A 22,538-nucleotide genomic window follows, 5' to 3' on the forward strand; every position below is an offset into this window, starting at 1 on the left:
AAAATGTTGTGTGGAGTGACGAATCACGGTACACAATGTGGAGATCCGATGGCGGGGTGTGCGTATGGCGAATGCCCGGAGAACATTATCTGCCAGGGTGTGTAGTGCCAACAGTGAAATTTGGAGGCGGTGGTGTTACGGTTCGGTCGTGTTTTTCATGGAGTGGGCTTGTACCCCTTGTTGTCGGAGTGGTTACGCCGGCTGTGGAGCAGAGTAGTTCTAGGCGCTTCAGTCCGGAACCACGCTGCTGCTACGGTCGCAGGTTCAAATCCTGCCTCGGTCATGGACGTGAGTGATAGGTTAGTTAGGTTTATGTAGTTCTAAGTCTAGGGAACTGATGACCTCAGATGTTATGTACCATAGTGCTCAGAGCCATTTGAACCATTTGTCGGAGTGATTACACGAGAATAACATCCCTCTAATGGACTGGCCTGCACAGTCCTGACATGAATTCTGTAGAACACCTTTGGGATGTTTTGGAACTCCGAGTTCGTGCCAGGCATCGCCGATCGACATCGATACCCCTTCTTAGTGCAGCACTCCATGAAGAATGCGCTGCCATTCCCCGAAAAACCTTTCAGCACGTGATGGAACGTATGTCTGCGAGAGTGGACTAAGGCTAAGGGTGGGCAAACAACATACTGAATTCCAGCATTACCGATGGAGGGCGCCACGAACTTGTAAGTCATTTTCAGCCAAGTTCTCAGATTTGTTTGATCCCACAGTGTATATACGAGGCGCCTGCTGCGGAGGCCCGTACACATACACAGCAACGGTCGTTGAGGAGACACCATTGGTAGTCCCTTACTCAACAGCCGCACGCCTTCTCGCCCGTACACATCTTTGCAGCAGTCGTTATCTAACGCCCGTGGTTCACAACAGCTGCCTCGGCGCCTGTTTCGGATAGCGCCATTTGGCATGATAGTTCCCTTTAACCAAGGCGGCACGTGAACCGCTTACTAATTTAACCTCATCGGAAATGCTTCCACCTTTGGCCCGAAAGGCAATGATGGTGCCCCTTAAGAATGTGGATAAATTACTCCATTACCGTATTACGACAACGGCTGCACTGTTACCGCGACCCCCGACGTGCTTTACATACCCTCGAATGCTAGTTATGCCACCTGGCGATTGTGAGTCGTTATTACTCGTTGCCATCAAACATAGGTGGTAGCTACATTAATGTGATTGGAGCGTGTATTAGCAGCTCTTGGCGGCGGACTAAGAGGTTGCTGTTATTGCCGTTTAGTTTCGGTGCTCACGAGGTCAGCGTGAGCTTTCGCGAGGTGGCCTGTGACTCTGCCATGAGCTCCCGCTTGCCGGAAGCGTCAGAGTCAGCGACACGGTTGGGGGCGGGTCGTCGCCCTGGGTCGGACCCCACTACGGCGCGCGTCGCCAGCCTTCAGCCTTCAGCCTTCAGCCGCTGCTCCTCGCTGCCCGCTAATCGGATTAGCCGGCGCTTCATCCGGTTATCGGTAGGCTGCCCCGGCCGCCTCGCCGAGCGCTCTACGCCTCGCACCCGCCTACAGCAACACAACGGCCGCGTCCTCGCGACTTGCGCCGGTAAGCGGCGCTGATATAGGTCAGCGTCGTGCGTGGCTCACTGCTGCCTGTGAACGGACCCGAGGCAGAGCTGCAGCTTACTTGCGGTGCCAATTTCACGCCCGGTATGACAAAGCGTCAGGAAACTAATGTGTCTTCTTGCACATTGGGTGACTCCAACGGAGCTAAAAATCCCCAGTGCGTTTGCGCACACGGACATCGCCCTCTACAGTAACGCTCATACACACACACACACACACACACACACACACACACACACACACACACACACACACACACAAAATGCACAATGTACAACTCACATAGCGATAAATACAATTTCTCTCTGGGACAATGAGGAACATTATCCCAGAAAAAAAGTCTATCTAAACATAGGAATCTCAACACCCTAGTAATACGGAATTTTTCACTGGATCTCACTAGAGGAGGAAAGGAGGGGGCAATGTTTTGTTGTCAGCAGAGAAGCAGTGACATCAGGCTGGGTCGGACAGCAGAGCACAATGACTTCTAACCTAGATTACTCTCCTAAGCAACAAATACATAAAAGTCACTTAAACCCTTCTAAAACTTGTATAACAACAAACTGGTAGCCAAGATCGCAGGAATTCTTTTTGTTCCATGATTACCGGTTTCGGTGAAACTAAAGTCGCCATCATCGGATCTAGGGAGGACAGAAAACAAAATAAAAGTGGGCTTGGCCGGGGTGGCCGAGCGGTGCTAGGCGCTACAGTCTGGAACCGCGCGACAGCTGCGAGGGCAGGTTCGAATCCTGTCTCTGGCATGGATGTGTGTGATGGCCTTAAGATAGTTAGGTTTAAGTAGTTCTAAGTTCTAGGGAACTGATGACCCCATAAGTTATGTCCCATAGTGCTCAGAGCCATTTGAACCATTTGAACCACTTACATAACATGTATACATACAAATTTAGTTACATACCTTAGGACACACACAGATTACAACATCAAAACAAACAATGATGATATTAATAGTTGCCTATAACACGCAGGCCTTACAAAAGTAGCACATAGGCGTCCAAGAGAGATGTCATTATAAATGTTAAGTGTCTTCAAGCTAGGTACTTTCCCAAATCCGGCTCTGTTCTTACAATACAGATCGCGTCACGAGATGGCGCTAGCAGAAGAGGCGCCAATCAATGTCACAGCTCACGTCATAACAGGCTCTGCGTTTGTGATAACACTATGTCATTAGGGCTTGTACATAATTCTAGAGATTACTGTATCACGTAAACATATACAAAACATATACAAAACTTATGAAAGCTGCAGACCTACACAATTGCACATCTGGCTGGTCACATATAAAACATACCGAATCCGTCAATTCATTACTTGCCACATCTGGTGTCTGTCTGTAGGGTCCACATCAAGTTCCATCAGCGGAAGAATATCGTGTTCCCCATTTGTCAGCGAATAGAATCTACTTTGTTATGTGTGTATTTTCAGTTCAAATCATTCCAACATGCCTGTCTGAGATGGAGCTGAAGAAAAGTCCAGAATTTGTTCACGCAAGTGTATAGAGCAGCTTACAATATCATTAATGTTGTACTGGTTTTACGATGGTAATCAATTCGGCGCACGATTATCATCTGGCTGTAACTAACCGCCCTTTGTCTTAAGCCAAGGCACTATACTGTAAGGTGTACCACCTTTTTCAAATTGTATTTTAAGTATACGTACACCACGTGATCAAAAGTATACGGATACCAGGCTGAAAACGACATACAAATTCATGGCGCCCTCCATCGGTACTGCTGGAATTCAGTATGGTGTTGGCCCACGCTTAGCTTTGAGGACAGCTTCCTCTCTCGCAGGCATACGTTCAGTCAGGTGCTGGAAGGATTTTTGGGAATGGCAGCCCATTCATCACGGAGTGAGGAGAGGTATCGATGTCGTTCGGTGAGGCCTGGCGCGAAGTCGGCGTTCCAAAACATCCCGAAGGTGTACTATGCGATTCAGGTCAGGACTCTGTGCAGGCCAGTCTATTACAGGAATGTTAATGTCGTGTAACCACTCGCCCACAGGCCGTGCATTATGGACAGGTGCTCGATGGTGTTGAAATATGCAATCGCCATCCACGAATTGCTCTTCAACAGTGGGAAGCAAGAAGGTGCTTAACACATCAATGTAGCACTGTGCTGTGATAGTGCCACGCAAAGCAACAAGGGGTGCAAGGTCCCTCCTTGAAAAACACGACCACACCATATTACCAGCGACTCTGGATTTTACTGTTTGCACTACACACGCTGACAGATGACGTTCACCGGGCATTCGCCATACCCACATCTTACAATCAGATCGCCACATTGTGTACCATGATTCGTTGCTCCATACAACGTTTTTCCACTGTTCAATCGTCCAATGTTTAAGCTCCTTACACCTAACGAGGCGTCGTTTGGCATTTTCCGGCGTGATGTGTGGCTAATGAGCAGCCGCTCGACCATGAAATCAGTTTTCTAATTTTCTCACCTCCCGCCTAACTGTTATAGTACTTGCAGTGGATCCTGATGCAGTTTGGAATTCCAGTGTAATGTTCTGGATAGATGTCTGCCTATTAAACATTGCGACCTTCTTCAACTGTCGGCGGTTATTGTCAGTCAACAGACTGGGTCGGCCTGTACGCTTTTGTGCTGTACGTGTCTCTTCACGTTTCCACTTCACTGTCACATCGGAAACAGAGGACCTAGTGATGTTCAGGAACGTGGAAATCTTCCGTACAGACGTATGACACAATTGACACCCAACCAGCTGACTGCGTTCGAAGTCCATAAGTTCCTCGGAGCGCCCCATTCTGCTCTCTCACGATGTCTAATGACTAGTGAGGTCGCTGATATGGACTACATGGGACTAGGTGGCTGCACAATGTACCTAATATGAAAAACATTTGTTTTTGAGGGTGTGCAGATACTTTTGCTTTCATCGTGTACTTCAATCTTACTTTCTCATCTCGTATTACATATAATGTTTATATACGTACCATACTTGTGGCAGTGTTCAGAACCACTTGAAATGTCCTAATATCAAGGCCGAAATCCATATGGACTCAATGAAGATCTCAGCAGCAACCGGAAAGGTTCTCATTAAATTTAATAAAAAAATATTTCCTAACACAACTTAAATTTTTCGCCAAATGGTATGTAGGACATCTGGAATTGAGAGCCATTATATTTAATTTAGAGAGCTTCGCTTGAGTTGTAATAATTATTTATTCCAAACACGGTCAGGTATACGAAACTGTAACACGCAAAGGAGAGGAGAGAGGAAATATAATGCAAGATATGTATAAAACCTAGAAGATTAGACTGCCGAAAAAACGCGACTTACTTGTTCTATTTGGTAATACGTAACATGTGGGTGGGTCAGTCAGTGCAACAGCTCCAATCACTGTATGTTGGTAGAACTAGAAAAAAGGGTAGGTTCAGTAATCAGACTGAACAAAAATTTAACGTCTAGGCTGGTGGGACGAAGGAAACAGGAACCGAGAACAAGCACTGCACTGACACTGTGCGCCGCTGGGCAGCTGCGTTGTACGAACGCCAGTCACGTCTGACAATGAGTGGAGGGCCACGCCGGAGGTCTGGGGGCGCGGTGCTGCGCAGGCGCCAGCGGTGTGCAAGCAAGTAAACCGACACTATCAGCGAATATGTAGAAAATCTGAACTAGCAAGTTCGAGCGCTAATACTTCAGCAAAGGTTGCATACTTAATCTCAAGTGATTTAAAACTAATGAAGAGCAATAATACAAATACATTAATGTAAACAGCGCTGATACACGTGGTATTCGTTATGCACAGCGGCAGTGGCCAACCAGATCACTTCCGCACATTGGTGGGCATGCAGAGGGCAGTACGTGGCTGGGGTTAAAAAAAACGTTTTCATTAGTGTTAGTTAAAATTTTAACAAATGTTATTTCATTATTAATTATTATTATATGCTTTAACTTGCTGTAACTATAATTTATAAAGTTTATAAAGTAAAACTACTACTACGTTGTAAATCACCGTTACTGCGGAACCGGTAGGCAGTTAGAAAATTTTATAACCAAAAAGATAAAACGTGGGCAGTAGGTAGCAACCAAGACATTAGTGCTTTTGACAGTTGTGACCTCTGTAACGAAAGAAAGGCGTCAACGCTAGTATCTAGAAAGTTTTGTGGTTTATATGAGACTGCTGTTATTTATGAACAGCTGTCTAAAAATTTACCCTACATTTACATATGCAAACAGAGGAACCGGCGGGAAAGGACAATATGAATACTACTGCGCTGCCATGTGTCAGGTAATAGTATCCGCTTTTCGCTAAAACGTATGCGTCAACAAACAACAATTGCCACGAAAGAAATAAAAATCTATCTCTCTGACATAAATTGTACGCTTATGAAATATGTATCATCTCTACAATTTCAGCGTAACGAATAATTGCGGCAGTGAGTTCCAACGGTTAAACGACCCTCCTGTTTATTCGCGACGATCAACCTCATAAATAACCCTTTAAACGAAGCCAATTAATTTGTACACTATAGCAGAGACAGTAGTAAAGATATAGCAGCTCCAGAATCTTGTGGCAGTAATTGTAGTGTTTGAAACTGTGTCACAGGTTGAAAACTAAAATTCGGCTTACTCATAAAAAAATAAAAAGAAACTCCTTCGTTGGTAACGTTGGTAATACGATAATACGATTCCAGTGTAGTGAATGGTGCTTTACAAAGCCAACATAGCGAGGAACGATGCTGCACAGTACTTTATTATTTATCTATTATATAAAAAACAGGTTCATGAGTCGAATTAAAATTCAAGGTGAAAGGATATCAGTGATGACATTGCTATCCTGAGTGAAAGTTAAGAAGAATTACATGATCTGCTGAACGGAATGAACAGACTATTGAGTACAAACTATGGATTGAAAGTAAACTGAAGTAAGACGAAGGTAATGAGAAGTAGCAGAAATGAGAACAGCGAGAAAATTAATATGAGGAATGATGATCACGAAGTAGACGAATTTAAGGAATACTGCTACCTTGGTAGTAAATAACCAATGACGGACGGAGCAAGGAGGACATCAAAAGCAGACTAGCAATCTCAAAAAGGGTATTCCTGGCCAAGTGAAGTCTACTAATATCAAATATCGGCCTTAATTTGATGAAGCAGTTTCTGAGAATGTATGACTGGAGTACATCATTGTATGGTACAGAAGCATGGGCTGTGGAAAAACCGGAACAGATGACAATCTAAGCATTTGAGATGTGGTGCTACCGACGGATGTTGAAAATTAGGTGCACTGATAAGGAATGAGGAGGTTCTGCGCAGAATCTGGTAGGAAAGTAATGTTTGGAAAACACTGATAAGGAGTGGGGACCGGATGATAGGACATCTGTTAAGACATGAGGGAATGACTTCTATGGCACTAGAGGGAGTTGTAGAATGCAAAAATTGTAGAGGAAGAACAAGAATGAAATACATCCAGCAAATAATTGAGGACGTAGTTTGCAAGTGCTACTCTGAGATGAAGAGGTTAGCATAAGAGAGGAATTATTGGCGGGCCGCATCAGACCAGTGAGAAGACTGATGACTAAAAAAAAAAAATCTCGGCTGGATCTCTCTGGCGAGAGTGCTCTTACAGCTGCAATGTGTGGTAGTGCCTTGAGTCTGCAAGTTGTGTGAGCGCGGCGTTCTCGGGAAGATCGCTCAGCCGGATTTCCAGGTTTGGCGCAGTGCAGGAGTGGGCCGTGCAGCAGCAGTTGACAGCCGATAGTAAGCAACAGGAACTCAGTCTACCGTCAAGAGGCGAGACTTCTTCGGGATGGTTCGCTAGACAAGAGCGTAGCGGGCGGATTTACCTCTAAAGTTGTGTGCTTTTGGAGGAACCAATGCGAAAACGACACTCCAGGTGGGCCGCATATTAGACGCTCACTCAATCACACTGCGGTGTCTACTACGGTAATCGATCAGTTTACTTCCAGCGGACTTTGTTACATTGGTGAGCATCTACCCTAGCTGTTTGTTTCCAGATGTAATTCATTACACCGTTGAGAGTCTACCAGTGTATTCATCGTGGTTTCCAATCTGTCACAACGGAGTTTATGAAGAGGTCACTGACTGTGGAGCGCAGTCTAAGCTGTATTTAGAATGAACTGTAACATCGTGAAATATGTGTTCCGCAGCCTTGCACATAGTGAAGTGTTTTCATTTACCAAACGCTGCAGTGTAATTCCGACCCGAACGCCGAACGAGTGTTTTTAAGATTAAGTTGCAAAACGCTTAAACACTTCTGTAAGCTTTACAGCTGTGAGTTCAATAACTGATTTTGGTTGGAGCTATATTAAGTTAAATTAATTCTCATCAAAATTACTATTTTCTATCGTCCACTGCGGAAGATTTAAGTTGTGTTCACACTCTGTTTTTAATATTTAAATAATTTTGTTTAAAGTATTTTGGTTTTTATTGAAGCCCAGCTGTTTATCAGTGCTCTACCTAGCTCACTACCATTTCAGTACGCGATGAAGGAGCATTGTTTTTCTGATGACAGCATCCACAGTCTGCAACCGGAGATCCGAATGAGGAACTGTTCGATCTCCACACGTAGTAGAGATAGGCAATAATCCATCGCAAAGTGTGAAATCATTGGGTACAAGGTAGCAGCCGATCATCCTCAAGCATCCGTCGATGTCTTGACTTTGAAAAATCGAGCATTGCATTAATAGAAAATTTTGCTTTAAATTAGAGAAAACAGTAGCGGGTACTGATGGAATGTTAGTAGAAAAGTATGATGAAGGAACAGTAAGCCGAAATTGGGGTTTGTGTGGTTTATACATTTCAGAGGCGGAAAGAACGATGTAGAAGATGAGCCGATTTCGGGTCAACACACACGATACCGGACAGCATCGAACGAGATAGGCGGGTGCTTAGGTTTTGTTTGAGAACGAGAGCAGAAGAGGTACAGGTACGAAATGCTCTCAGACATTTGCAGCCTTTGCGGGTATCCAACGACGAGTGACCATCGTGTTCCGAGCGATTCCAAAGATGCGTTTGCTGACAGTTTTCCAAGAGCTACACAACGGATTTCAGACACATTTTGTAGGTGATTGTGATTACTGTGTGCAGATACCTCTTTTTGCTACGGGAGCGTACTAAAAACCGAAAATTTTGGGCTCCAAAGTGGTGACTCGAAAGGTGGTGCGTGTTTAAGAGCCAGTAGTAACTGGGAACAGCGGGCAGCCAGAGATTTGCGGCTACTGGCTGAAATTCGTATTATAACAAGCTCACGTAATAAGGAGTGCTGATAGATCAGTTGACGATACTTCGAGCTGCTTATATAATCGGGGGGGGGGGGGGGCGTGGTATAATTGGATAATGCGACCATTCAAAAAATGGAACTGAATTTTCAAACTGACAAAAGCTAAGCACTTTCTACATATTCTAAGGCACCACACTAAATACTTCTGAGCTATTAAGAATATGACATATAGGAAATACAGGGCTATTACAAATGATTGAAGCGATTTCATAAATTCGCTGTAGCTCCATTCATTGACATATGGTCACGACACACTACAGATACGTAGAAAAACTCAGTTTTGTTCGGCTGAAGCCGCACTTCAGGTTTCTGCCGCCAGAGCACTCGAGAGCGCAGTGAGACAAAATGGCGACAGGAGCCGAGAAAGCGTATGTCGTGCTTGAAATGCACTCACATCAGTCAGTCATAACAGTGCATCGACGCTGGAAAATCTTACGGAAAAGGCTAAAGCAGAAGCCTTACCGTTTACAATTGCTACAAGCCGTGGCACCCGATGACAAGGTCAAACGCTTTAAATTTTCGGTGCGGTTGCAACAGCTCGTGGAAGAGGATGCATACAGTGCGAAACTTGTTTTCAGTGATGAAGCAACATTTTTTCTTAATGGTGAAGTGAACAGGCACAATGTGCGAATCTGGGCGGTAGAGAATCCTCACGCATTCGTGTAGCAAATTCGCAATTCACCAAAAGTTAACGTGTTTTGTGCAATCTCACGGTTTAAAGTTTACGACCCCTTTTTCTTCAGCGAAAAAAACGTTACAGGACACGTGTATCTGGACATGCTGGAAAATTGGCTCATGCCACAACTGGAGACCGACAGCGCCGACTTCATCTTTCAACAGGATGGTGCTCCACCGCACTTCCATCATGATGTTTGGCATTTCTTAAACAGGAGATTTGAAAACCGATCGATCGGTCGTGGTGGAGATCATGATCAGCAATTTATGTAGTGGCCTCCACGCTCTCCCGACTTAACCCCATGCGATTTCTTTCTGTGGGGTTATGTGAAAGATTCAGTGTTTAAACCTACTCTACCAAGAAACGTGCCAGAACTGCGAGCTCGCATCAAAGATGCTTTCGAACTCATTGATGGGGACATGCTGCACCGAATGTGGGAGGAACTTGATTTTCGGCTTGATGTCTGTCGAATCACTAAAGGGGCACATATCGAACATTTGTGAATGCCTAAAAAAACTTTTTGAGTTTTTGTATGTGTGTGCAAAGCATTGTGAAAATATCTCAAATAATAAAATTATTGTAGAGCTGTGAAATCGCTTCAATCATTTGTAAAAACCCTGTACATGCATTTTTTTGAAGGCTTACATAGTGATGTTTTCCGTTCCTACTGCCTACACTATGATTGTCCGTCCTGTTTTAGAACACTGCTGTGCGGTGTGAGATCCTTACAAGATAGGACTCACGGAGTAAATTGAGAAAATTCAAAGAGCAGCAGCACGTTATGTATTATCGTGAAATAGGGAGAATGGGTCACTTACATGATACAGGCTTTGGGGTGGACATCATTAAAACAAAGGCGTTTTTCACCAACTTTCTCCTCTGAATGCGGAAGTGTTTTATTGGCACCGACCTACAAGAGCAGGAACGATCATCGGAACAATATAAGGGAAATCAGAGCTCGCACGGTAAGGTACACGTGTTCGCTTTTTCCGCTCGCTGGAAGGGATTAGAATAATAGAGAATTATTGTGAAAGTGGTTCGATGAACCGCCTGCCAGGCACTTAAATGTGATTTGCAGAGTATCCATGTAAATATATATGCAGAAGTGGGCAATGTGGCCAGTGCCATCGACATGGGATCCGATGTTTGTTATTGCGATTTCATGGATCATCATCTAAGCATCTTTATGCCATAGTATCAGGAGGAATACCAAGTGGTTGCACAAGACAGTTTTCAGTCTGACTTCAGTATTAGGCCACACAACGGAAGAGAGATGGTTGAAAGTAATAACTTTATTAATACAAAATTGCCACGAAAGGATAGACTGACGGATGGTAATTTTCTGTATAAAAGGGTTTAGAAGCCAATTTCATGTGTTGTATTACGCGTGTTCTTTGGAATTAAGTACCTTTTATTGGGTACAACTTTCGTCACCATTCTCGATATAAGAGTTTGATCGTTTTGCCCGATCGGACGCCATGTTGGCATTGTTATCCGCAGGAGAAACAATCGTACTGAAAGAAATATCAGAGAACTGCGTTTTTATGCCACAATAAATCGTTTAAATATCGATATTGTAAAACGCTACTGCTCTCCATACAAATAAGGCCACAAGAACATTATAAATGACCTCCCAAATGAAATTTTCATTTTTCAGCGGAGTATGCGCTGATATGAAACTTCCTGGCGGATTAAAACTGTTTGCCGAGACTCTAACTAGGACCATTTCGCTTTCGTAGGGAGTGCTTTACCGACTGAGCTACCCAATCACGATTCATGGCCCGTCCGGAGTTCGAGACTCGGTCCGGCGCGTAGTTTCATTCTGCCAGGAAGTTTAATAAATGACTTATCTTACATAAGGCAACTCAAAATCAAAAACCTTTTTGCCAGAAATTAAGATTCCTGTGTCACTCTCACTGACAAGAGAGGCGATGTGTACCAGAAGTAGTGTCACCACTTCTCTACAAGCAGCAGCACTCTCCAGGGAAAAATCTGTGCATTGACCACTGTTACCGTCCTAGCCACACTGCCACATCTTCCTCTACCGAAATTACTGTGAACTAGTAACATACGTAAAGCAGTTAAAATGGTTCCAATGGCTCTAACCACTATGGGACTTAACTTTTGAGATCCTCAGTCCCCCAGAACTTAGAACTACTTAAATCTAACTTACCTAAGGACATCACACACATCCATGACCGAGGCAGGATTCGAACCTGCGACGTAGCAGCAGCGCGGTTCCGGACTGAAGCGCCTAGAACCGCTCGGACACAACAGCCGTTAATACCTATAATTGCAAAATTAAACACCATGACAAAACGTCATTATTCTTTTATTCATTACATTGTACTAAAACAAACTTAATTTGATTTCAATTACATGCTCCAAAACATGTGCTACATTTGAAGATGATTGTTTCTGTAACGTTCATTCACGAATACGTGCTCTTTCCTTCTGATATTTATGCAATAGCAGCTCATTGGTGGTAGTACTGGAAGACAATAAAAAATTCCTCCTCTTACTTCTACTAACCCCGCAGCAGCCCGTGTACATATAACCTTGCCCCTGACGTAAGCGGCAAACTTTACTTAGATCACTGCCGAATTCACTAGCGGCAATTAAAATTTAGCACATCTTTGTTTCCGAGGAAGAAAAATCTCTTAAGAATACTTTAATGTTAGCTGACCTTTTCGGATACTGCTGAAATGTAGAAGCGTATTGTTATAAAATACGGCTGAGACCAGCGGGCCACACGAACGCTTCATTTGGGCCGCAGTTTGACGACCATTGTGGTAGATCATACTAGCGAGCGATACTTTGACTAGAAAAACGGCTCTCTTCTCCTGATTCGGAAATACAATAGGGTTATTCCTAGATTTACTAATAATGCTTGTTCGGCGTGATACGGTATGTACTTGTTAATAGCGCTCGTCGTCGAACTATTGTGACGGGATTGAGAGGCGTTTCTGAAAGAGTCGTACACAGCGTCACAGCTGTACAAAGGCCAATCGCACGGGTATAGCCGGCGGCAAATAAGGCCGGACCGGACACGCATGCAAGTTTGAGGCGTCTGGGAGTGGCGGTGCGTGTCAACTGAGCCGCGTTCAGCTGGCGCGCCGCTCAATCATTCATCGGCGCGGCGTCGGCGCCGGCGTCGCGACGCGCCGGTGAGTGGCCCAGTTTCGGCAGACGCGCCCCCGCGCCGAGCACGCCGCCCCGTCCCACGCATCGCACTTTATCGATCTTCCTGTTTATGAGGCGACGCCGGCGCACAGCTGGCGGCAGGCCGATCGAAAGGGATGTGCCTCTAACGTGATCGTCCAATCCCAGGTCATATTTCTGTCATCATTTCGCGTGGACAGTAACAATACTAAGTGGCTCGTGCTGCCAGTGAGATAACAGAATTTCTTGCACCATTTGCTACTGCAGAAAAACTGAGGACATCTATGGTGGCAAGCAGTTAGTCTCTAGGAAAGGTAAAGGCACCAGAAATTCGGTTCTGAGGTCACGCTTGACAATGGGAGCAAGACAGAAAAATTAAGACACTTTCGTACGATTTATGATTCTCGAAAAAGCATTTGATTATGTAAAGATTAACTCAGCGCCGGCTGCTTCGCTTGCGTAGACTGTAGAGTTTGCACCGGATGCTTTTTGTTTTCTTTACCGAATTTTTGTGTTATTCACAAATTGCAACATCCTCTAAACTTCCCACACTCATAAAGGCCATTGAAGCTCAATCTTTTCCGAATGTAGCTCTGACCAAATGCGGCTGCGTTGGCTGATGTCGGAGGTCTTTGTTAATACTGCCTTTTCAGCTCTTCCGGTGATATTTCCACAGAAACATACACCTACCAACACAAGTCAAATACTAATTGAATGTAACGAAATATTTTCACACAGTGACGTATCTCCCCTTAGAGGTTAAATTTCCAAAAAAGGTTGTAATACCTACTTTTTGATTTCCATTTGAGAAGCCAAACACAAGTTTCCATGGATTTAATTTCACAAATTCTTTCGTAAAGAAATGTTACCATAAAAATGTTCACCTCCTATTTCACCTCTTAGGAGTTGAATTTCCAAAAACACTAACACATGTATTTCTTTATTCCTAATCTAGGAGTCAAAAACAAACTGTCACAGAATCTGTAGTGATTCTTTAATAATGACTTATCTTTAAAAAAGCTTTTACCCACTGTTTCATTCCCATAATGGACAAATTTCCAAAAATACTAAAATATGTATTTATTTACTTCTGGCTGAGTAACAGATTCCAATTTTCATACTGCTAGTTTCAAAATTGCCTTAACAGAGACATATCTTCAAAAATATTTCATCCCCTATTTCACCTCTATAAGGCTGGAATTTCGAAAAATAAGAGAGAAAAAGGAACTTCTTAAGTGATGCCTACAGCAAGGGCACAAATTCCTATTTTTAGCGGTTTGGGCTGTTTGGGCTGGACGATGAAGAGTCAGTCACTCAGGACACTACATTCTAGACATAGAGAATATGTATAGAAATCTCAGAAAAATAAAAATACGTTTAAACTATGTGGAAAGAAGTGAGAGAGAAGAATGAGAATTGAATAACAAAGCGCTCGGATTAAGAAGTGTGTAAGAAAGGGATGAGGGATACAGTCTTCTAACCCAACGGTTCTGTCTACACATGAAATAAGAAGTAACGAAAATAAAAGAATGTTTCAAAGTTGGGATAAAGCGTGAAAGCATATCAGTAATTCCCTGACGTGAGTGCTATCCTCAGTGGAAGAGAGGGAGAAATACAGGATACATTGAAATCTATGAACTTAAGTATGGATTGAGAGTAAACAGAAGAAGTAATGAGTAGGAGAAGAAATGAGATCAGTGAGAAACTTACCGTCAAAATTCCGGACCAAGAAGTGGACGAAGTGAAGGAGTTTTGCTACCTAGAAAGCAAAATACCGTACGATGGACGAAGCAAGAACATAAAAAGCGAATTAGCACAGGTCAAGTGGACATTCCTGACCAGAAGATGTCTACTAATATTCAATTTTGATCTTAACTTGAAGATGAAATTTCTGAAAATGTTCAGCATTGTATAGAATGAAGTACCGAGTAATCGCTCAGGAAGAAAACACAAGACATTGAGACGTGTGGTGGACTGATTAAGAATGCGGAGGTACTCAGCAGAATCAGCGAGGACGAAATATGTAGAAAACACGGACAAGTAGAAGGGATAGGAAGATAGGACGTGTGTTAAGACATCAGGCAATAATTTCCGCTGCACTCGAGATACCCGTATATGGCAAAAGACAGAGATCTATAAGGTTGGCAAATGAGGTGGGTGGAATGAAATAGAAATACGTGGCAGTGGGTAGGGATCAATAATAACGTTGACATTGTGACAGAATTACTGGTTCATCGCTGCACAGAAGGTAAACGACTGGAATAACAACTAAGGATAGCTACACTGATGATAGAAGTTGAAACCTTACTACCATGCTGAATGAATAACGGTGTTAGGTAACACGCAGATTAAAGAATGATTTCTTCAACAGTGGTGTGGCTAAAATGGAGAAAGATGCGAACCGTACGGGTTGTATTGGAATGTGTGTGTGGTGTGGACGCCGAAATAAAATACAATCTTTCTGATCAACTCGCCGAAAATCAAAGTTCAAAACGGTTCACAAGCTCTATATCAGCTGGGAGTCCCCACGTGCTACTGCACGAAAAGATTTACCCACACATTACGCAGCACAAACACTTCACTGGTTGCCTGTAAATGTGGCTGGACTAAGGGCTTGTATCAAGTTTGTCTACGTTTGGTTTAAGGGGCGCCACCTCACATTCGTCCCAATGTACCCAACATTCCACAAAAATATTTAGTATAAATACAGGCAGGATTTTCTATGCCAACATCACGTACGCACTCAAGTATTTTTTAAAGTTTCACAAATTCGAGTTTATTTCCAATAAGAACATAGAAAAATCGATAGTCACAGTTCACAATAAATTAATTTCAAGGTCTCGCCGAGTTTCTTAAGGTTTTGGAGGCGGTTGAATAAAACACGATTAACTGCGTCACTTATCTTTAGAAAACCATTAAAGTTCCAGAGTAATCTCAAACTATATATTCCACAATGCCTACACAATAAAACGTTATAAGTAGGGCTTGTTTCACGCGCAACCCGAAAAATAACAAGTCCATCAGATCTGAAAAATGTCCGGAAGTAGGAACTCTCAGTAACTCAAACACGCGAATTAGCTGCTATTTCACCGCTCCTCATATAAAACTTTATCCTAACAAGGACTAACACAGACTGACTGCAGCCAACGGCGTCCGAACCTACCTCCCCCGACCTTACCTCCCTCCCCCCCCCCCCCCCGGGCCCCTAATTGCCGCTTTTCACCGAGGGGAAACTTAAGTCAAGCACCACTGAAGTCAGTTAAACTGCTGAACATGAAAATTGCTCAAATTTTTTATTTTGACCTTTTATGCACATACGACGCGTCAAATCAAGCGGAAATTTTCCGAGCTTGTGCAGCTATGTTTTCTTTTATCTGACATAGTTTACTTATAAACTATAATTTCTACTGTTTTCCTACGTTTTCAGATTTACAAGCGTAAATATTAGAAAACAATTTAAATTACACATTAAATAATTTAATATATATCTAAAATTTACAGTACTGCATCTACTTTTAATGTAGCTCTATTCATTTAGTAAGAAAAGCTGTTTTAAATCGCATAGAGTCCATTTTTGGGGTCTCATACAAATATGTGAATAATTTCAATAACTATACTATCACAGTCCGATACAGTTGTAAGAGATGTATCAGTAGTCACCCTTTTGTTTCAACTGCATAATGCATTGCTGGGATATTAACTTTTATAGTTCAGGAATTATAGACAACATTTAACCTACAATATATTATAAACTAATGCGTATATCTAATACGAGCCTTCACACGCGTAATCGTCCACCTTTTTCGCTTCAAATGTGCTATCAGTGCCACATGTGATTCAGTATTCATTACTTTTAGGTAAGTTTTAATTAAGAAAGGAAAATCGAGGATGTGCTAGATAACGATATGTTTGGCTTTAGGAATGGTAATGGAACCAGAGAGGCAATTATGACGTTGCAGTTAATAACGGAGGTAACATTAAAGAAAAATCAAGACAATTTCACAGAATTTGTCGAGCTGCAAAAGGCGTTCGACAATGTAAAATGGTGCAATACATTCGAAACACTGAGAAAAAATTGGGTGAGCTATAGGGACAGACGGATAATATGCAAAGTGTACAAGAACCGAGAAGGAATAATAAGAGTGAACGACCAGGAACAAGGTGCGTTTGGAGCACAGCATGGTATGGTCGTGAAACATGGATTGTGAGGAAATCGGAACAGAAGAGAATCGAAGCGTTTGGGATATGGTGCTACAGACTAAATTTGAAAATTAAGTGGACTGAGATGGTAAGGAACGAGGAAGTGCTGCGCAGAATCGGAGAGGAAAAGAATATGCGGAAAGACAGGTTGGAATACATCTACCAAATAATTGAGGACGTAGGTTGCAAGAGTTACTCTGAGATGAAGAGGTTGGCGAAATAAAATGCCAGATGTGGAGCATAATGTGAAAGTGACCCTCCATGTGCTCCCGTCAAGCATATTTCAGCTATTAACACAAGTGCGACCCGATCTTAGCCTCCTCGTGTGCGTCCACGGTTGCGTGTTTGTGACTGAATAAACTGTCTCTTCGCCTACAATAGGCTGTCACATTACGATATCATTTATGCACAAGTACCATGATATTCAAACGCAGTAGAGGCAGAATCAGATGTTTCCAGTTGACATCGCTCTCTCCCCTTTCTCAATTCTCTCGTCAAGGACTCATGTGCGTCAGTGAAAAAGACCAATAAAAAGGTGTTAGCATGTGGACGTAATGTGCTGTTCTAGTCTCTTCTGTACCTAAGGTTCATCACCGTTCCCTTTGGATCCCTACGTAATTCGGTGCTCTCCGATACACACGATCGAACAGCGGAGGAGTGGTACTCAAGCGTCAACTTTAGGTTACAATATCTCCGGGTGTAATTAACATTTTACAATGCAACAAACGGCAGTGATTACGTATTTGTTTATATGTTCAGAAGTGCTAACAAAACTAACGGGGTTCCATTTAAAAATACGTAGGTTTGTGTTAAAAAACATACTTCCTTGCATTTTTTTATGGTTTGTATTAACCAATTACACCAGCCGCTCTCCTCACGTTCGGTCTGTGGAATCGATTCGTCAGTATTTGATGTGGTTTACGAAATATATCCAGCGGTAATGTTAGGTGACTCACCCTGTATAAACCGGGAGAATGAAATGTTTCAGCTGGACATTGTCCTCCATGTCACATCTTGCTGTTTCCTTTAATTCCTGGTAGAATATTACTTCTCTAATACGTGCCATCACGCCATATTCGCATCTAACTTGTTTCATCTGTTTTTCCTCTAATGGTGTATTTTGAACATTTTCCCTTATGATGTGTTCGACCTAATCAGCTCTCTTTCCTCTAACATAGCTCAGCCGTGTTCTTCAGTCCTTGACTGTTTCGAACACTTGATTACTCCTTACTTTGTATACCCATTTAATACTCCCCGTTCTCCTCTAAGATCACATTGCCGGCCGGAGTGGCCGAGCGGTTCTGGGCGCTACAGTCTGGAACCGCGCGACCGCTACGGTCGCAGGTTCGAATCCTGCCTCGGGTATGAATGTGTGTGATGTCTTTAGGTTAGTTTGGTTTAAGTAGTTCTAAGTTCTAGGGGACTTATGACCACAGCAGTTGCGTCCCATAGTGCTCAGAGCCATTCCATCTAAGATCACATTAGATTTGTTTTCAAATATTTCTCCTGTTCTTGTTAAGTCAAAGCTTCTTAGCCTACGTAACAACACATGAAATAAAATTTATTTAGATTTATTTCTTAGGTCAATTCCTATTGCTCTTGTTTTCTTTTTAATTACATCCAGACCATGTGTGATAGTCCTCCACGGTTTTTCAATATGGCTTTCATCTACATTACGCATGTTCTCTAACAAAATGTAGGAGTTTATTCGTAGACGTTTCTTTCCCTTTAATGTTGCATTTCCTGAACTCTGTTTCTATATTATTTTCACTACGTTTGTCGTCATCTATATGACTACTCTGCAATTCTCAGTCAAGTGGCTGACAGAGAGTTCATCGACCCATCATCAAGGTATTTCTCTTTCCTTTTGTTCTATAACAGTGCGAGGTAAAAAGGAACACTTAATTCTTTCCGTGTTACAGTGGTCAGGTAGGTGGGAGCCAGCAAAATATTTTCGCATTCGGAGAAGAAAGTTGGTAATGGAAATTTTATGAGGAGGTCTAGCAGCAACAATAAACTCCTTTGTTTTAATTATTTACACACCAATTCCTGTATCATATCAGTGGCACGCTGTCCTCTCTTTCGCGATAGAGCACAACGAGCTGCCCTCTTTTCGACTTTTTCGATGTCCTCTGTCAATCTTACCTGATGTGGATACCACACCGCGCAGTAATACTCCTGAAGAGTACATACAAGAGTAGTACAGCAGTCTCTTTGCTAGATCCGTGGCACCTTCTAGGTTTTCTTCCAAATAAATCAACGTCCTTAGTTCACTTTCGCCACAAGTCATCTACGTGGTCCTTCCGTAAGTATCTGTCGGCCGGTGTGGCCAAGCGGTTAAAGGCGCTACAGTCTGGAACCGCGTGACCGCTACGGTCGCAGGTTCGAATCCTGCCTCGGGCATGGATGTGTGTGATGTCCTTAGGTTAGTTAGATTTAAGTACTTCTAAGTTCTAGGGAACTGATGACCTTAGAAGTTAAGTCCCATAGCGCTCAGAGCCATTTAAACCATTTTAATTGGCTTCACAGCCTACTGATTTGTAACAGAAATTTAGCGGACTCCTTTCACGACTTGTGAGGACGAGTTCACATTGTTAATCATTTAGAGGCAATTGCCACTTTTCGCTGACACAGGAACTTTGTTTAAATCATTTTACAGTTAGTTTCGATTTTCTGAAGACTTCACCAAACTGTAAATGAGAACATCATCTACAAACAATCTAATGGGCTGCTCAGAATGTCTCCTGCATCGTTAATGAAGGGCTAAAGCACTTCCTTGGGGAATATTAGATATCATCTCTTTTTCTGTGTCTGTAGGCGTCCACCTAGGATCAAAGATGTAATGAATTTATTACTGAGTCATGCATGCAATCCATCAGCGGAATGTGAATAATACTATATCTGGGTCGTTATGTGTACGACTTCTATTGTTGGATACGACAGAACACTGCCAAATGAATGGGTGAGACCCGTAGTTGATCATAAGTGGATCAATTTGATCTCGGTCATTGAGCTAAAGAGAGGACACACGATGATCTACCAACTAAGAAGTACTGCTTATTTGGTAAATCTCGAGCAGACACCTTATTAAAGTAGCGCTGTCCGTGCTGGAGAGTAGGTTTGCGTGTTTCAATGAAGCAGAGGGTTGGGTCGGTGGTAATGTAGCTACTGGCAGGGTCTCCGTTGTCGAGCAGACCTCTGGCAAAAAGCCACACAAACAGTCTCTCACAACGTCCCATATTTTCCTTACGCATTGGGGCATATATCGTCGTTCATTTGAAAAGGTCACCTGTCGCCACCCAGTGGACGTCCAGTTGCGGTATTGGCGTGTAAATTCCAGCCTTCGTCACCGATGAGCCACTGACAGCATTGGTGCATGATCCGTTCTCCTGTTGCGCAGGCTCATACGCATCAAAGTTCGCTGAACGGTGCTGAGGCGACACTTAGGAAGCCCCTTAGTTCATCCGGTCGATCAGCAGCTCAACAGCTGTACGTCTGTTTGCTGTCGTTCAGCGCTGTCATTTATGGCCCGTGGTGCAAAAGAGTTGCCTCGGCGCCGAATTTGGATAGTATCACTTTGCCATTCACGGTATACTTTAACAAAAGCAGTAAACGAACGGTCTAGAATTAGCCGTTTAGGATATTCTTCAGTGCTTGGTCCGAAAGTCAATGATCGTGTCGTTTTGGGCTTGAGATTCATTGCTTCTTTTTCCCATTACGACAGCGAATGCACTTTTTCCGTTTGCCCTCAACACACTGTAGGAGTACATGCCCCCCCCCCCCCCCTCCCAATGCTAGTGCTGCCCATTTTAACCTGTTATGATCGCGAACGAAACGTTCGCGGGGTGGCCTAGAAAGCGTAGCGGGAACAAATGGAGAGCGGCCCGCGAAGAACCAAGCGAACGAAAAGGACGGACACGAAACAATGACGGACGACGGAGAGAGATCTTACGACGACGACACGCAAGAAGCAACGGAGTGACAGATACAACCGAACGAATCCAAAACGTCCACTAGTACGGAAAACAAAGAACGATAAACACGCTGCCTGTTGTTGAGGCGATGTGTCCAGACTCACGCAACGATTAGACTCGCTGGCTGATCTTTTTTTTCCTTTATTGTTATTTTGCACCTCTTACAAAGGTGGGCTGGCAGCGGACAAGTCTACTCTGCTCTTCAGCCACAAGCAATTCAACAGACATGTTGTTGTGCTCTTCAGTCCTGAGACTGGTTTAATGCAGCTCTCCATGCTACTCTATCCTGCGCAAGCTTCTTCATCTCCCAGTACCTGCTGCAACCTACATCCTACTGAATCTGCTTGGTGTATTCATCTCTTGGTCTCCCTCTACGATTTTTACCCCCCGCACTGCCCTCCAATACTAAATGGGTGATCCCTTGATGCCTCAGAACATGTCCTACCAATCGAACCCTTCTTCTAGTCAAGTTGTGCCACAAACTTCTCTTCTCCCCAATTATTCAACACCTCCTCATTAGTTATGTGATCTACCTATCCAATCTTCCGCATTCTTCTGTAGCAACACTTTTCGAAAGCTTCTATTCTAAACCATTTATCGTCAATGTTTCACTTCCATACAAGGCTACACTCCACACAAATACTTTCAGAAACGACTTCCTGACATTTAAATCTATACTCGATGTTAACAAATTTCTCTTCTTCAGAAACGCTTTCCTTGCCATTGCCAGTCTACATTTTATATCCTCACTACTTCGACCATCATCAGTTATTTAGCTCCCCAAATAGCAAAACTCCTTTACTACTTTAAGTGTCTCATTTCCTAATCTAATACCCTCATCATCACCCGACTTAATTCGGATATATTCCATTATCCTCGTTTTGCTTGTTGATGTTCATCTTATATCCTCCCTTGAAGACACTATCCATTCCATCAACTGTTCTTCCAAGTCCTTTGCTGTCTGTGACAGAATTACAATGTCATCGGCGAACCTCAAAGTTTTTATTTCTTCTCCATGGATTTTAATACCTACTCCGAATTTTTCTTTTGTTTCCTTTACTGCTTCCTCAATATACAGATTGAATAACATCGGAGAGAGACTACAACCCTATCTCACTCCCTTCCCAACCACTGCTTCCCTTTCATGCCCCTCAACTCTTATAACTGCCATTTGGTTTCTATACAAATTGTAAATATCCATTCGCTACCTGTATTTTACCCCTGCCGCCTTCAGAACTTGAAAGAGAGTGTTCCAGTCAAAATTGTCAAAAGCTTTTTGTAAGTCTACAAATGCTAGTAACGTAGGTTTGCGTTTCCTTAATCTAGTTTCTAAGATAAGCCGTAGGGTCAGTATTGCCTCACGTGTTCCAATATTTCTACAGAATCCAAACTGACCTTCCCCGAGGTCGGCTTCTACTAGTTTTTACATTCGTCTGTAAAGAATTCGCGATAGTATTTTGCAGCCGTGACTTATTAAACTGATAGTTCGGTAATTTTCACATCTGCCAACACCTGATTTCTTTGGGATTGGAATTATTATATTCTTCTTGAAGTCTGAGAGTATTTCGCCTGTCTCACACATCTTGCTCACCAGATGGTAGAGTTTTGTCAGGACTGGCTCTCCCAAGGCCATCAGTAGTTCTAATGGAGTGTTG

This window comes from Schistocerca piceifrons, chromosome 8, assembly GCF_021461385.2.
Source record: "Schistocerca piceifrons isolate TAMUIC-IGC-003096 chromosome 8, iqSchPice1.1, whole genome shotgun sequence".
NCBI lineage: Eukaryota > Metazoa > Arthropoda > Insecta > Orthoptera > Acrididae > Schistocerca > Schistocerca piceifrons.